The sequence below is a fragment of the Erythrolamprus reginae genome, chromosome 3, assembly GCF_031021105.1.
Source record: "Erythrolamprus reginae isolate rEryReg1 chromosome 3, rEryReg1.hap1, whole genome shotgun sequence".
In the NCBI taxonomy this organism is placed as follows: domain Eukaryota; kingdom Metazoa; phylum Chordata; class Lepidosauria; order Squamata; family Dipsadidae; genus Erythrolamprus; species Erythrolamprus reginae.
The window spans coordinates 101,803,071-101,819,465 of record NC_091952.1 but is presented as its reverse complement, the minus strand read 5'-3'; the positions used below and the strand labels follow the sequence as shown (position 1 = coordinate 101,819,465).

The 16,395-nt window shown below is 41.4% G+C and overlaps 1 pseudogene; it reads right to left on the bottom strand.

The window, feature by feature from the left end:
• Window positions 1-221: 221 nt before the first annotated feature.
• LOC139165361 (mucolipin-3-like) overlaps window positions 222-16,395 on the bottom strand; it is a 30,760-nt pseudogene continuing 14,586 nt past the window's right edge.

The window sequence follows — 16,395 nt, the reverse complement described above, 5'->3', positions numbered from 1 at the left end:
GCAGCAGCCGCCGCTCGAAACCCCCAGCTCGCCATCTGGTGCGTTTTACGCAAGAGGACCTCAGCCTTTCTGTCCTCTGGTTTAAGGCTGTCACCCATCTCGGAAGGAACTAAAGCCTTGGAAATCAGCTGCATTACTGGCTGATCTATGGGAGGAAATTCTAAAAGCTTTTCCACCTCCTCATCGAAGGTGTAAAATTTCCTCTCCATGGCTGAGGGGCCTTAAGCAGCTGCCGGGTATTGCCAGGGGCGCTTCACGCTTTGACAGAAAATTTCCGAGGAAGGAATGTGGTCTGACTCGGGTTGAGGCGCCTTAAATAACACCACAGAAGGTTTGGCCTCGCCAGTGGTCTCATCAGGTTTGGTAGGCCCAGGTAAGTCTACTGCCTGCTTGGCTTTATGGAGTAGAACTCTAAAAACTGATGCTTTGAACAACCCCGCAGTAACAGGCTGTTCAGGGGCCGTTTCATCATCAGATAAATCATATTCCTTTTCAATTTCCTCAAAGGGAGATTCTTCAGTCCAAGACCCCAAACCCGAGGGGGGCGGAGCAGACCACAAGTTCCTAGATTGTAATGGGCGAGTTGGTTGACTATGTTGATTCACCCCAGCTGCCATTCCTTGCGAATAGGTGTTTGTGATAATGTCCTGCAGCATGGGGAACATTTGTTGCCAGGCCTCTGGCTGTACACGAAGCCCTACCACTGTAGGCGTGAAAGTTGCTGTTGGGCCTTGCATGCTCTTCACTGAGTGAGATGTAGAGCCTGGCCTAGGTATGCTGAGGCCTGGAGAAGGAAGAACCTGAGGCATGGATGATGTCTGCCTGTCTGGAGACCAATCCCTCTCAGATAAGGCCTCTGAAGGTCTGGAGATGAACTGAGGAATTGAGGGTTGTCTGACCAAGCCCAAATGCTGCAAGGACAGTGAAGGGATGGGTGGGGGAACATGAAGAGCTGCCTCCAGCTTCTGTTCCAAGGCCTTGATACGCCTTTCCGCCTCTTTAAGGGAAGAAGAGGGGGCGTGAAATGTCTTGGCCTTATTTATTTATTTATTTATTTATTATTTATTAATAGAGTTGAAAGGGACCGTTAGGTCATCGAGTCCAACCCCCTGCCTGAGCAGGAAACCCTACAGAACCCCAGCCAAATGGAAGTCCAATCTCCTCTTGAAGGTGTCCAGAGTTGGGGAGTTCACCACCTCCCCTGGCAGGCAGTTCCATTGGTTGATCGCTCTGACCGTCAAGAAGTTCTTCCTTATTTCCAGGTTGAATCTCTCCTTGGTCAGCTTCCAACCACTGTTCCTCGTCCGGCCCTCTGGTGCCCTGGGGAATAAAGAGACCCCCTCCTCACTGTGGCAACCCCTCAAGTATCTGTAAACTGCTATCATGTCCCCTCTAGACCTTCTTTTTTCTAGGCTGTCCATGCCCAGTTCTCTCAATCTCTTTTCGTAAGTCTTGGTTTCGAGTCCCCTAATAATTTTGGTTGCTCTTTTTTGCACTTTCTCCAGAGTTTCGATGTCTTTTTTGTAGTGAGGTGACCAAAATTGGATGCAGTACTCCAGGTGGGGTCTGACCAGGGCATAGTACTTCCCTGGTCTTGGAGCGTATTCCTCTGTTGATGCAGCTTAGGATTGAGTTGGCTTTTTTGGCTGCTGCTGCACATTGCTGACTCATGTTTAGTTGATTGTCCACCAAGACTCCAAGATCTCTTTCGCAGTCACTACTGCTGAGTGGGATATCTCCCAGGCTGTATCTATGTCTAGGGTTCTTTTGCCGAGGTGGAGGACTCTGCATTTGTCGGTGTTGAACCTCATTTTGTTGGTATGGGCCCACTGTGATAGTCTGTCTAGGTCTTCTTGTACTCTGAGCCTGTCCTCAAGGCTGTTGGCTACCCCCGCCAGCTTAGTGTCATCTGCAAATTTTATTAGTTCCCCTTTTATTCCCTCGTCCAGGTCGTTGATGAAGATGTTAAAGAGTACAGGACCCAGGACAGAGCCCTGTGGTACTCCACTGTCTACTTTTTTCCATGTGGATTTGGTGCCGTTGAGGACAACTCGTTGGGTGCGGTTGGTCAGCCAACTGTTTATCCATCTACATGTGTAGTAGTCTACTCCATTTTTTTCTAGTTTGTGGATTAGGAGATTGTGGTCGACTTTATCGAAAGCCTTACTGAAGTCCAAGCATATGAGGTCCACTGAGTTGCGTTGGTCAACTGACTTGGTTATGGTGTTGAAAAATGATATGAGATTGGTTTGGCATGATTTGTTTCTGATGAATCCGTGCTGGCTATTGGATATGACCTTGTTTGTTTCTAGGAAGTGGGTAAGTTGTTTTTTGATTATTTTCTCCAGTATTTTTCCAGGTATAGAGGTCAGACTGATTGGTCTGTAGTTACCTGGGTCGGTCTTTTTGCCTTTTTTGTGGATGGGGACTACGTCAGCTCGCTTCCAGTCTTCCGGTAGGTCTCCAGTGATCCAGGATATTTGGTAGATGAGGAGGAGTGGTTCCGCTATGGTGTCTGCCAATTCTTTTAGGACTTTGGGGTGAAGTCCGTCTGGCCCTGGTGATTTGTATTCGTTGAGTTCCCTCAGGTAGTCCCTCACTGTGCTTTTGTCTATGTTGAGTTTGGTTCTGGGGCAGTTTGTTGCAGTTAAATTGCAGATTGGTTGGAGGGAGGTTCCCTTTTGTGTGAAGACTGATGCAAAGTAGGCGTTGAGTAGCTGTGCTTGGTCATTGCTGTCTGTGATTTCTCTACCCTCTTCGTTTTTTAGTGTGACGATTGTTTCTTTGATTTTCTTCTTATTGTTGATGTGTTGGAAGAATCTTTTTTTGTTGTCTTTGACTTCCGCTGCAAGGTGTTGTTCATATTGTGCCTTTGCTGTTTTTATTTTTTGTTTGCAGGAATTGGCTGTTTGCTGATATTCCGCTTTGGTTATGAGTCCTTCTTTCCATTGTTTGTACTTAGCTTTTTTTCCTTTTATGTCATCTGCGAGGGCTTTGTTTAGCCATGCAGGTTTAGTTTTGCTTTTCCTGTTTTTCCTTTTCATGGGGATTGCGTTGTTTTGGGCGTCTATGATGCTGTTTTTTAGGATCGCCCAGGCTTCCTGAGTGGTTTTTCCTTCTAAGAGTTCGTTCCAGGGGCATTGTTCAAGGTTCGCTCTGAGCTTGTTAAAGTCCACTTTTCTGAAGTCTGGGACTGTGGTGGTGTTGGGTATAGTAGCTAGTGATTGCACTATGTTGAATTTGAGGATGACGTGGTCGCTCTCTCCCAGTTTCCCTTCTTCTTCTGTTCCCTCTATTGTTTCTTCCCTGTTTGTTAGTATTAGGTCTAATATAGCATTCCCACTGGTTCCTGTTTCAACTTTTTGGGTTAGAAAGTTGTCAGCTAGACTGGAAAGAAATTTGGCAGACTTTCCGCTTGGTGCTGAGTTAGTTTTCCAGTTGATGTCTGGGTAGTTGAAGTCCCCCATTATTGTCGTGCTGTGTTTGTTGCATATGTCTGTTAGTTGGCATGTGAAGAGGTCGTCCATTGTGTCTGTTTGATTGGGTGGTCTGTAGTATACTCCAATTGTGGTGTTGCTCTTTTTTTCTTTTATGATTTGTAGGGGGTTATCATCTTTGGTTGGATGTAGTTCTGTGGCAGTGTAGTGGTCTTTGATGTATAGTGCAACACCTCCTCCTTTCTTGTTTGACCTGTTCTTCTTGAAGAGGTTGTAACCCATTATCTGTGTGTTCCAGGCGTGCGTTTCGTCCCACCAGGTTTCTGTGATTCCAATTAGATCGTATTGGCCCTTGTGTATTAATAATTCCAGTTCATCCTGTTTGTTTCCCAAGCTTTGTGCGTTTGTGTACAGGCATTTTAGATGTTTCTGTTTGTTTGCAGGTAGAAATTTTTTATTCTCAGGTTTGTTTGTAGGCTTGTCCCGTTCCCCTTCCTTGTTTTGTTCAGTGTTTTGTCGTATAGTTTGGTCACCCTCCCCTCTCAGAGCTAGTTTAAAGCCCTCCTGATGAGTTGAGCTAGTCGGTTGCCTAGGAGGTTCTTCCCCGCTCTAGTGAGGTGTAGCCCGTCGCTTGCTAGAAGCCCTTCTTGGAGATAGTGCAGGCCATGGTCGAGGAAGCCAAAGTTCTTATGGCGACACCATCCTTTAAGCCAGTGATTTATCTGCGGGATTTTGCGTTCTCTGGCGGGGTGTCGTCCTCTAGTGGGGAGGATGGAAGAAAAAACAACCTGAGCACCTGTTTTTCTGATTGTGTTGCCCAAGTGGTCATAGACTTTCATAATTTGGTTCATGTCTTTCCCTGTGTCGTTGATTCCCGCATGAATCACCAATAGTGGGTAGTAGTCCGTGGGTTTGAGTATTTTGGTGAGGTTTTCAGTTATGTCAGAGATTTTAGCTCCAGGGAGGCAGCACACCTCTCTAGATTGGTTGTCTGGTCTGCAGATGGGAGGCTCAGTTCCCCTGAGGATTGAGTCTCCAATTACCAGTACTCTCCTTTTCTTTTTGGCTGGCTTGGGGTGAGGGAGGTTAGCTTCTGTTGTTGAGGCTTTTGGTGGAGTTGTGTTGTGCTTGGTTCTTGGTGGTTCTTTGTCAGATGTTTGCAGGTTTTCTTGTTCCGAGAGTACTAAATATTTGTTGCTTGTAGGCAGTGGGGTTGGGAGGAGGAGGGTTGGAGTTGGTGGAGGCTTGTTTTTTCGTCTTAGGGTGATGTGTGTCCAGCTATTTACTGCTTCTGGGGCGTGGATTCGGCTTAGCTCCTCTGGGGTGTTGGTTTTGTTGGGAGTCTGATGGATTTTCTCATTGTGGTGTTGGTGCTTCAGGGTTGTTAGGTTTTTCTCTAGGTTTTCGATTTTTTCCTCAAGTAGCTGGATGAGTTTGCATTTGTTGCAGGTAAAGTTTGGGAGAGTGCAGAGGTGACATGTCTGCTCTTGTTGCTGGGTTGGTGATTTCCTCTGCTTCCCTGGTCAGCAAACCCGGTGTTCTTTTGCCTTGCGGTGAGCTTTTAGCTTCTTCCCAGCATGCACCAGGAGTATGCAAATTACCCCCTGAAGCTCAGATTCCTGGGTGGTGAGTTCCTCTGCTTCCCTGGTCAGCAAACCCAGTGTTCTTTTGCCTCGCGGTGAGCTTTTAGCTTCTTCCCAGCATGCACCAGGAGTATGCAAATTACCCCCTGAAGCTCAGATTCCTTATCTTTGGCCTTGGCCTTGACCTTTTCCTTGGAACTTGCAGCAGGAGAAGACACCGCCTCCGGAGCGGCGTGATCTTCCATTCTACTCACAGATTTATTGATCAACCAACAGAATAAGCCAGCAACCGTTCTCTCCTCTCATTCGGCTCAAATAGTTGCTGTCAAAATAGGGGCTTGCGCAAACGCAGAATAGCCCAACGTTCATTCGCGCCCATTTGGGCGGAGAGGAACTTTCCCGCCTTTAAATGACAGCAGTGCAAAGAGACCGCCTAAAAATGGCGTCGCCCTGAGGCGTTAGCCATTCGCCCGCTTTACTTCTCCACAGTGAGGACAAGCCGCTTGCTTCTTCCAGCCCTTGGAATCCGGCTCGCAAGGCAACGCTGACAGGAAGGCAAAAAGTGGCGAAATCAGCGGCGGCGGCGAAATCAGCGGCGGCGGCACGGCCGCCAAACAGCTGAGAGGCGCTAGCAACTTGCCAGCGGCTTCTCGCCACGGTTCTCAGCGCTCATCGAGCCTCCCAGTGGGGGGGACGGACCCCCCCACCTTCGGCTCGCAGCCGGGTATGGCCTCGGAGGCCAGGGCCCCCAGGCTGTGTTGCTCCTCGATCAGCATGGTACCCTCTGAGGGAAGAGGCTCCCGAGATCTCAATGGGGTGGTGCCCGCGGAGGGCAGAGACCCCTCTGAAGAATTTTCATAACCTGTAGCAAAGACAAAAAGAGAAAAAAATTAAACATACACAATTTATTACTTTAAACACATTTTAAACCATTTTAAACACATTTTAAACTCAGTAGACAAAAACTACAGTCTCTACATTTGGACTGAGTCTTTAAAACTGAGCTCTTGGGGGCTACTAGAGGCGGTGCCTGCTAATTATTTAAATTAACTCAGTCTCTACCAATAGGATTGGATTTTAACCCATGTTGGACTCTCCTTCCAGTAGCACTGGAGAACAGCCATTATTTTTACAATATTTTCTTCTTTATTTTCCTGTATGTTCTGGAACCTCAGAAACAAAGCAGTATTTTCAAGTTCCATGCTAAGTAAAGCTTCTTCCATATTTTTAATAGTTGTCAACCTGTTAGTTTCTGTTTCTTGCATTTTTGCCTCCATCTTTTCACTCTTCTCTTCTATTTCTTTCATTTTTTGCTCATTCTTTGATAATGTTAATTGAATAGACTCTATTTTCCCATCCATTTTGACTACTCTATCCTCTACTCTTTTAATATTACCCCTCATATCTTCCATGTTTTCTGTCATCTTTTCGTAACTTTGATTGATTGATTGCTGCATCCTTACCATGGATTGGAATGTAGTCGCTGAAGACATCAACATTTTACTACATTCTAATCCAAAACTGGCAAAAAGCCAGTTTTAAATTAAATATTTTAATTTAAGTATAACAAGAATATAACTCCAATTAACCATATACTTCTATTATATTTATTTAAACTATTTCAAAAAAGAGTTGCTATGTGTCAGGTTTGTCTATTAATATCTCTGCCTCTCTAATATTGAATAGTTAATGTAATTAAAATTTAAAGATCTAACAATAATAACAAGCAAGCAATCTATCACTATAGTAAGTAATAAAGCAAATCAATCAATGACAGTTCATTTACAAAGCAATGTTAAATAAAGTAGCCAATAAATAGTTAAGTAATTTTGATTAATTAGGTTTGATCAGTACTGTATTTATATTAACTCTATATTTAATAGGGAGTCAATTTTAAATGAATATCAGAAGAGGAAACAGAGAAATAGGAATTAGGATATACCTAGACAGTTTTATATTGATTATTAAATAAGATCAGTTTTGAACTCTTAATGTTATTAATAGAATAGAATAGAATAGAATAGAATTTTTATTGGCCAAGTGTGATTGGACACACAAGGAATTTGTCTTGATGCATATGCTCTCAACGTACATAAAATAAAATATACATTTGTTAAGAATCATGTGATACAACACTTAATGATTGTCACAGGGGTCAAATAAGCAATGAAGAAGCAATATTAATAAAAATCTTAGGATATACGCAACAAGTTACAGTCATACAGTCAACATGGGAGGAAATGGGTGATAGGAATAATGAGAAAAACTAGTAGAATAGAATAGAGTAGAATAGTAGAATAGAAGTTATAGTCATACAGTCAACATGGGAGGAAATGGGTGATAGGAATAATGAGAAAAACTAGTAGAATAGAAGTGCAGATTTAGTAGAAAGTCTGACAGTTTTGAGGGAATTATTTGTTTAGTAGAGTGATGGCGTTCGGGAAAAAACTGTTCTTGTGTCTAGTTGTCTTGGTGTGCAGTACTCTGTAGCGACATTTTGAGGGTAGGAGTTGAAACAATTTGTGTCCAGGATGCGAGGGGTCAGTAAATATTTTACCCGCCCTCTTTTTGGCTCGTGCAGTATACAGGTCCTCAATGGAAGGCAGATTGGCAGCAATTGTTTTTTCTGCAATTCTGATTATCCTCTGAAGTCTGTGTCGGTCCTGTTGGGTTGCAGCACCAAACCAGACAGTTATAGAGGTGCAGATGACAGACTCAATGATTCCTCTGTAGAACTGAATCAGCAGCTCCTTGGGCAGTTTGAGCTTCCTGAGCTGGCGCAGAAAGAACATTCTTTGTTGTGCTTTTTTGATGATGTTTTTGATGTTAGGTGACCATTTTAGGTCTTGAGATATGATAGAACCTAGAAATTTGAAGGTCTCTACTGTTGATACTGTGTTGTCTAGTATTGTGAGAGGTGGAAGGGTGGAAGGGTTTCTCTTAAAGTCTACCACCATTTCTATGGTTTTGAGTGTGTTCAGTTCTAGATTGTTCTGGTCACACCACAAGGATAGTTGTTAAACTTCCCGTCTGTATGCGGATTCATCATTGTCTCGAATGAGTCCGATCACTGTTGTATCATCTGCAAACTTCAGTAGTTTAACAGATGGATCGTATGAGATGCAGTCATTAGTGTATAGAGAGAAGTGGTGAGAGTACACAGCCTTGGGGGGCACCTGTGCTAATTGTACATATATCTGATGTGATTTTTCCTAGCTTCACCTGCTGCTTCCTGTCTGTTAGGAAGCTTGTGATCCACTTACAAGTGTGTTCAGGTACCGCTAGCTGATTTAGTTTGGTTAAGAGAATGTCCGGTACGATGGTATTGAATGCTGAACTGAAGTCCACAAAGAGGACCCTGGCGTAGGTCATTGGAGATTCAAGATGTTAAGTTAAGAAGTTAACTTAAGTTAAGTTAAGTTAGTTAAGAACCCAATTGTCTTCTAATTAATGTATCAGTCTGACCCAATCCTAAATTAATTCAACAATGTTCCTTATTGGTCATCAAGTTGCTTATAGTTCTAATCCGTTTATATCCAAATTAATAAACCCGCTGAGCTGGTGATACTCCCTTTATTTTCAGCGTGGGGCTTCCGGTTTGCCTAGTCACCTCTAAGTCTTCTAAGTTCTTTCAACTTGCACAAAACTTCATATACATTCAAAAAAACCACCGTGCCCTTTGCTATTCAAACAGCTCATCCGGAATGATTCCCAAGTAGGTCTAAATCTGGTATTAGGAGGAGGGAGTCTGTGGCTGGTCTCCTATCTCCGATTTCCGATCTCCAATCACCCATCCGCCACTTCAACTCTTTCTCCTCGCCCATCTTTCAAGTCCTCACTGTTCCTGATGAAATGCAATGACTGCTGCCTTGCCCCGATCAAATCAAATACAATCAAACAAATCCAACCAGACAGCATCAAGGGCTCCTCTCTCCAAGTCATTCTACTATTACCACCTCTTACTCCGAACCTTTCCACAAATCCGCAATCCCCATCGTTTTAGTCCCTTATTTGGCTTATTTTGGCTGTTATTTCTTGCTTCCCTTTTAAGTGTCAGGCAGCTGCATCAGCTGTGGTCCTGAGGGTATTTCTCGCTTTCTGGGGGATCACCACAGATACACGGGAAGTTCCTCTTTAAGTTGTGGAGGCTCTCCAAGCTGCAACCAAAAAAGGTCAAAAGCAGAGAACAGCCCTGGAGTTCACTGGAGGCTGCCCTGCCATGATGCGATGTCAAGTTGGAAGTAAAAAAAAAAATCAGGACTTTTAAAAAATGCTGCGGGATGTGGGACAAATTGTTAAAAATTGGGACTGTCCTGCCCAAAAGTGGGACATCTGGTCACCTTACCTAAAGGATCAGAGTAGAGGAATTAGAGGGCAAATATAATTTTAAAATTATGTGCTATTCTGGACACTGTCTCTCAAGTCTAGATTCCAATTTTGGAAATAAAAATGTCAAGGCTGTTCTGCATTCTCACCTATTACTTTGTCTTCTAGTTTCCATTACTGATTTTGCGATGGAAAACAATTTGTTGACAAAATTAAGAGAAAACATGAAACGTCTCCAAAAGGAGGTAAGAGAAAACATTTGTTCATACGCTGTCACAGTAAATGTGTGATGGAACATATAGAAATTTTAGGCAGGTAGCTAGGTAGGGATAGATAGATAGTATAGAGAGAGAGAGAGAGAGAGACAGACAGTCAATCAGACAGACAGATAGATAGAAAGAACAGTAGGTAGTTGGAGAAACACAGATAGACAGACAGAATATGAATTGTGATTTCTGTTTATCCTCAGTTGACCGTTTAGGTTTTTGTTTTGACCTTTGAAATACATAGTTAGCTTGCATTAGCAACCCAAGAAAGCCAGTTTGGTATCGTGGTTAAGGCATCACTCTGCGCACCCAGAGACCGACATTCCTTGCCCCACTTTAGGCACAAAGCCAAGTGGGTGACCCTGACCCAGTCACCTTTTCTTACCCCTAGAAAGGAGGCAACACCAAACCACTTCTGAAAAATCTTGTTAGGAAAACAGCAGGAACTCATCCAACCGAGAAGAAACTGGACTTTCCTTTTTGTTTGTTTGGGGTTTTTTTGGAAAAATTTTAGACCGTAATCCAAGAAGTTTCTTCAGTTTTGGAAGAATAGTAAAATGTTATTTTTTTCAGTAGTGTGAATTTCCAGGCATGTGTCAAAGATTAGATGGCAGAGATATAGTTGGTACCCCAGATTTGAAGAGGAAACAATGTTTAATATCATTTAGAATTGTTGATAGAAAAATTAGTGTCTTTAATCACTGTCAGTTTGCTTTTAAAAAATAGGGTATTTTGCATCCGGAAGAAGAAAGTTCGAGACTTCCTCTTCTGGCACAAAGACATGCTGAGGTATATAATGTGTAGCTCACCTTAGAATATAATTAGGAGAAAAATGAAAATAAATGATTTTTTCACAATTGGTAATGGTTAATAATGCATGTGCAGCATATTTTATGTAGTATATATGTTCGCTGTATATTTCTATTGCATATATGAAATCCATACACACATCTATACAGACTAGTTTATTTGTAATTTCTGTAAAAGAATGGCAATTATCAGAGCTGATGCTAATTCTTGGTCGGTTCCTTCTTTGCTACATTAGCTAGTTTCTTTGGCCACATACAAAACCAATAGTAGTGAAATAAAATTTAGATGATTCACAATTGTTTTGAACCACTGTGTTTTACATTTCCTAAAGAAATTAACTAAGACTACTTTTTTTTGTAGCCCAGCATAAAGTTGCGTTCCCATCAGGTAAGCAATCTAGTACATAAGGAACCTGTTGAGTGTGCATGACCGAGACATAGTTCATATCATAAAAAGAGGGGGGAAAGCCCAGTGTGACTGATTGGGTAGTGAGGGGTAGCAAGTGGGCTGCTACGGAAATATATTCCTGACTTATGATCTATTTTGGCTTCTCTAGATTGTTCAGACAAAAGTGCAAAGTTCAGATGCTGATTTGAAGAGAGTGAAGGAGCAGAATTATATGTAAGTCTTCACATAGTTCATCAAATCTTTGCACAATCCTCTTAAGTTCACCCTGTCTGTATGACATTAATAATTTCATAAGGTATTTTTAATGTGTATTTAATAAAAAATGAATAAAAAGGTTGATAATTCAAGTTAAAAAAAACCCTGGGGGCTAATTTCTCTCTGGTCTTCATTATTTGCAGCATGACAATGAAAATTTCTAAACTCCTGAATGAAAAACAAGAAGAAGAAAAAAAAATTAACGAACTTGTAAAGGAAAATAAGAAACTTTGCCAAGAAAAAAATGAAATTTGTGAAGACTTTGAAGAAAAGTTGAGGAGGTGAGAAAATTTTGGATAGCAACCCTGACTTTCTCGTCGTTTCTTCAATATTTCAATTAGTTTTTATTTTAAACAAGTTTTACAATTTGAGTAAAAAACCTAAGGCGGCTAACTTCACTCTGCTCTTGATATTTTACAGGAAAATTACTTCAGAGAAAGAAGACGAGATTCAAAAAATTATAAAAGAAAATGAAAGTCTCAGCACAAAAATTAAAAAAGATGCCATGGAGAAATTAGAGCTCCTCCACAAAATTAATGAGTTGAAAGAAGAACTGTATAGGTGAGAAATGTTTATTTTTATTTTATTTATTTTATTTATTGGATTTATATGCCGCCCTTCTCCAAGGACTCGAGGTGGCTTAGAACATATAAAAACAAATACAATACAAATACAATAGCAAATCCAATTAAATTAAAACTATAGAGACAATCTAAAACCCCAATTATGTTAAAAATCAGTCATACCCATTCAAACAACAGCCATACAAACATTTGGTCGGCCAGGGGGACTGAGATCTAACTGCCCCAAGCCTGGTGGCATAAATGAAGTGGGGGGCGGCAGAGCGAATCTCCAGGGGGAGCTGATTCAGAAGCCCCCACAGAAAAGGCTCTTCACCTACGCACCACCAAACGACATTGTCTAGTTGATGGGACCTGGAGAAGGCCAACTCTGTGGGACCTCACCAATTGCTGGGATTGATGCGGCAGAAGGTGGTCCCACAAGTACCGCCAAGTACCGATGCCATGTATGGCTTTATAGGTCATTACCAACACTTTGAATTGTGTCCAGAAACCAATCACCAACCAATGCAATCCACGTAGTGTTGGAGAAAGATGGGCATGTCTAGGAATGACCATTACCATTTGCACGGCCACATTTTGCACAATTTTAATTTTCCAAACACTCTTCAAAGGTAGCCCCATGTAGAGAGCATTGCAGTAGTTGAATCTCAAGGTGATAAAGGCATGAACGACTGTGAGCATGAGCGACTGTGACTGTGCCACAGCTGAAAGATGATGGTTCCTTCCCCCCAGAGTAATGGACCAGCAGATGGAAGTGTTCTCTGAAAGCCCCCTGGGTCCATCGCACCTGGGAAGGAATCACCTAATCAGTTCCATCTCCCTGCAGAGGAGGATTGAAGCCTTTAAATCAAGCCGTAGCAGAAAATGATCTGACTATGACAAAGGCAACATATTTAAGACCCTTAATTTCAGATCATTGCTCAACTGCTCTGTGGGGAATACCATGTCAGGAGCATGCCCCCCTCATGAGTTGCACCCTAAATTACTTCGGTCAGGTCCATGGTTGCCATGGTAGCCATAAACTCCTGCACCAATCCAGAGGATTCTCTGAGCAACAGGTTAATGTCCACCAAGACAATAAGCTTGGGGAACTCCACTGCCAAGCCCAGCTACCTCCTCGAGTAGCGCAGGTAGAGCTGTTGACACGCAGCTGGGAGGCAGGTACATGAGCAACAAGCCCACCTGAACCCCTAGGTCCAACTTCACAAAGAGGGACTCACAACCCGTAATCTCAGGAGCAGCGAGCCTGCATAGGCTGAAGGTCTTTTTCGCTATAATAGCCACTCATCCCACCTTCCCTGGGGTCGTGGCTGGTGCCACACCTGCAACCTAGCTGGGCACATTTCAGAGAGAGGGACTCTTCCTTCTGGGCCCAGCCAGATCTCAGTAACACATGTCAGGTCAGCCTCCTCATCTAGGAGTAAATCCTGGATGAGGGGAGCTTTATTTACAACTGACCTGGCATTGAATATCAACAGCCTGAGCCTAATGTCCGAGATTCGCTTGTCGCCAGTACCCCGAGCTAAGCTCATGGGGCCGGAACAAGGGATCGCTTTCAAGCAGCGAGCTCTTGTTCCCCGAGAGCAGCCTACCCCATGTCTCCCAACATATCTGCCTCTCCCCAGCAAAACCGGGATATTCCGGCCCTGTGCCACCCTAGATATGGGCTCCTCCACTCCTCCCGCCTCTATATTGCAAGAGGGCTAATATCTCTCTGGTCCTTATATTTTACAGGAAAACAGCAGTAATGGAAGAAATTACAATAGAAAAAGTACAAATGAAAATTGAAATGGAAAAAATCACATTCCAAAAAATGGATACAATTGATAAAAATGAGGAGCTCTGCCGAGAACATTACAAATTGCAGTGGAGGTGAGAAATTTTTAGATAGCCACCAGAAACTACAGAGGAAAGGCTTATGATCTATTTTGGCTTCTCTAGATTGTTCAGACAAAAGCGCAAAGATCAGATGCTGATTTGAAGAGAGTGAGGGAGCAGAGATATATGTAAGTCTTCACATAGTTAATCAAATCTTTGCACAATCCTCTTAAGTTCACCCTGTCTGTATGACATTCATAATTTCATAAGGTATTTTTAATGTGTATTTAATAAAAATTGAATAAAAAGGTTGATAATTCAAGTTAAAAAAAACCCTGGGGGCTAATTTCTTTCTGGTCTTCATTATTTGCAGGAAGACAAAGGACATTTCTAAACTGCTGACTGAAAAAAATGAATTAGAAATAAAAATTAATGAACTTCTTAAGGAAAATAAGAAACTTTGCCAAGAAAAAAATGAAATTTGTGAAGAGAAAGAAGACGAGATTCAAAAAATAATAAAAGAAAATGAAAGTCTCAGCACAAAAATTAAAAAAGATGCCATCAAGAAAGTAGAGCTCCTCCAAGAAATTAATGAGTTGAAAGAAGAACTGCATAGGTGAGAAATGTTAATGCTAATATCTAATATCTCTCTGGTCCTTATATTTTACAGGAAAATGGCAGTAATAGAAAAAATTACAACAGAAAAAGAAGAAATGAAAATTGAAATTGAAAAAACCACATTCCAAAAAATTGAAAATATTGATAAAAATGAGGAGCTCTGCCGAGAACATTACAAATTGCAGTGGAGGTGAGAAATTTTTAGATAGCCACCAGAAACTACAGAGGAAAGGCTGTAAGTCTTCACATAGTTCATCAAATCTTTGCACAATCCTATTAAGTTCACCCTGTCTGTATGACATTCATAATTTCATAAGGTATTTTTAATGTGTATTTAATAAAAATTGAATAAAAAGGTTGATAATTCAAGTTAAAAAAAACCCTGGGGCTAATTTCTCTCTGGTTTTCATTATTTGCAGGAAGACAATGGAAATTTCAAAACTCCTGAATGAAAAACAAGAATTAGAAATAAAAATTAACGAACTTGTAAAGGAAAATAAGCAACTTTGCAAAGAAAAAAATGAAATTTCTGAGAAGATTGAAGAACAGTTGAGGAGGTGTTTTTGTATGCGTTGAGGAATGTAGACGCTCCGCTGAACGCTGAACGCTCCTCAAATGAAAAAAATAAACATTGGATTTTAAACCCCATTGAACCTCTTGGAGTCTCAAATAAACTGGACTAAGTAAAAAGCTAAAACTTTGGAACCTGGAAATACCTTGGGCTTATCGGGGGAGAGCAGAAACAACGGGAAAACAGCCTGCTTTCCATTCGGAACTGTGAGTAAACAATAAGTTAATTGGGGGAGGGAAATGGCGGAGGCAGTTGGGGCAGAACTGACAGAGAGAATGGACGCTTTGATTAAAACTTTTGTTATGGTCGGTCAGCAGCTAAAAGAAATGCAAGATGTGGTGGCTAAGACTGAGACCGAGCTGCAAAAAGTGAAAATAGAACAGCAAGAAGTGAAAATAGAACAGCAAGCCCAGGGTATTAGGGTTTTAAAGATAGAAGAAGGAAGGGAACAGGACCGCCAACGTATAAATATGCTGGAAGACAGATTAAGAAGAGCAAAGTTACGTCTGAGAGGATTTAAAGCAGATTTTGCCGATGGCAGAAATATGATCCAAAATATTCAGCAATGGTATAAGGAGTATAAGATTGAAATTCAGGATCATCAAATAGAACGTGCACATTGGGTTTTCGGAGCGCGAAGAGACGGGAATCAACGAGACATCGTAATTAAATTCCTCTCAGAAAAAGCAGCTGAAACAGTCTACAAAGAGTTAAGGAAAATTACTAACCTTACTTTTAAAGGAGCCTCGATCCGGGTTTTGAAGGATTTGTCGGTGCAAATTTTGCAAGCTAGGAGCCAGATTTTCTAATGACATTAATTAAAATGATGCATTTTGGAGATAAATTTAATAATTTTATAGAAACTATATATTCAGGCCAACAGCTAATATAATAATAAATGGAGATAAGACAGATATAATTAATATTGAAAAAGGAGTTAGACAAGGTTGTCCAATCTCTCCGCTACTATATATTTTGTACATTGAAATCTTATTGAACTTTGTGACAACAAATCCAGATATTAGAGGTTTGAAAATTAAGGAGCAACATTATAAGACACAAGCCTTTGCCGATGACCTAGTCTATATCATACCATTAAATTCGGGATTGGAATTGTTAAGGGAAATGGAAAAATTTGGAAAAGTAGCGAGGCTCAAAATCAACAAGGATAAAACAAAGATGTTAACTAAAAACTTGTCCAAGAAACATATAGAGGAACTAGAGGAAAGGATAGAAATTAAATCAGTTTAAAAAGTTAAGTATCTGGGGATTTGGCTTACAGCCAAATGTACTTCGATAAAAAAAGACAACTACCCAAAATTTTTAAAGGATATCCAGAAAGATTTAACGAAATGTTCTAAATTACAAATATCCCTGTTAGGGATCTCAGTAATTAAGATGAATGTACTTCCAAAGGTACTTTACCTATCTTCCTTGATGACTTCAACCCACCTCACATTTCCCAGGAAAAAAAAACAAGGAATATAAAATCTTACTGGAGAAGATTTGTCCAATGTCAGCTAAGTTATGGCATGCGCTGCACTCTTTTGGACTACTTTCAACGGATCTTCACTGTTGATCATTTTGTTTGCTTGGAATCAAATCAGCTGTATGTATAAATTGATACAGAGAAACATGTGTATCTGGCATTGAAAAGCCAAATTGAAAGCTGGACATTTTGAAGGTGAAAAGGAATCAACCAAAATCAGGATTGCTTCC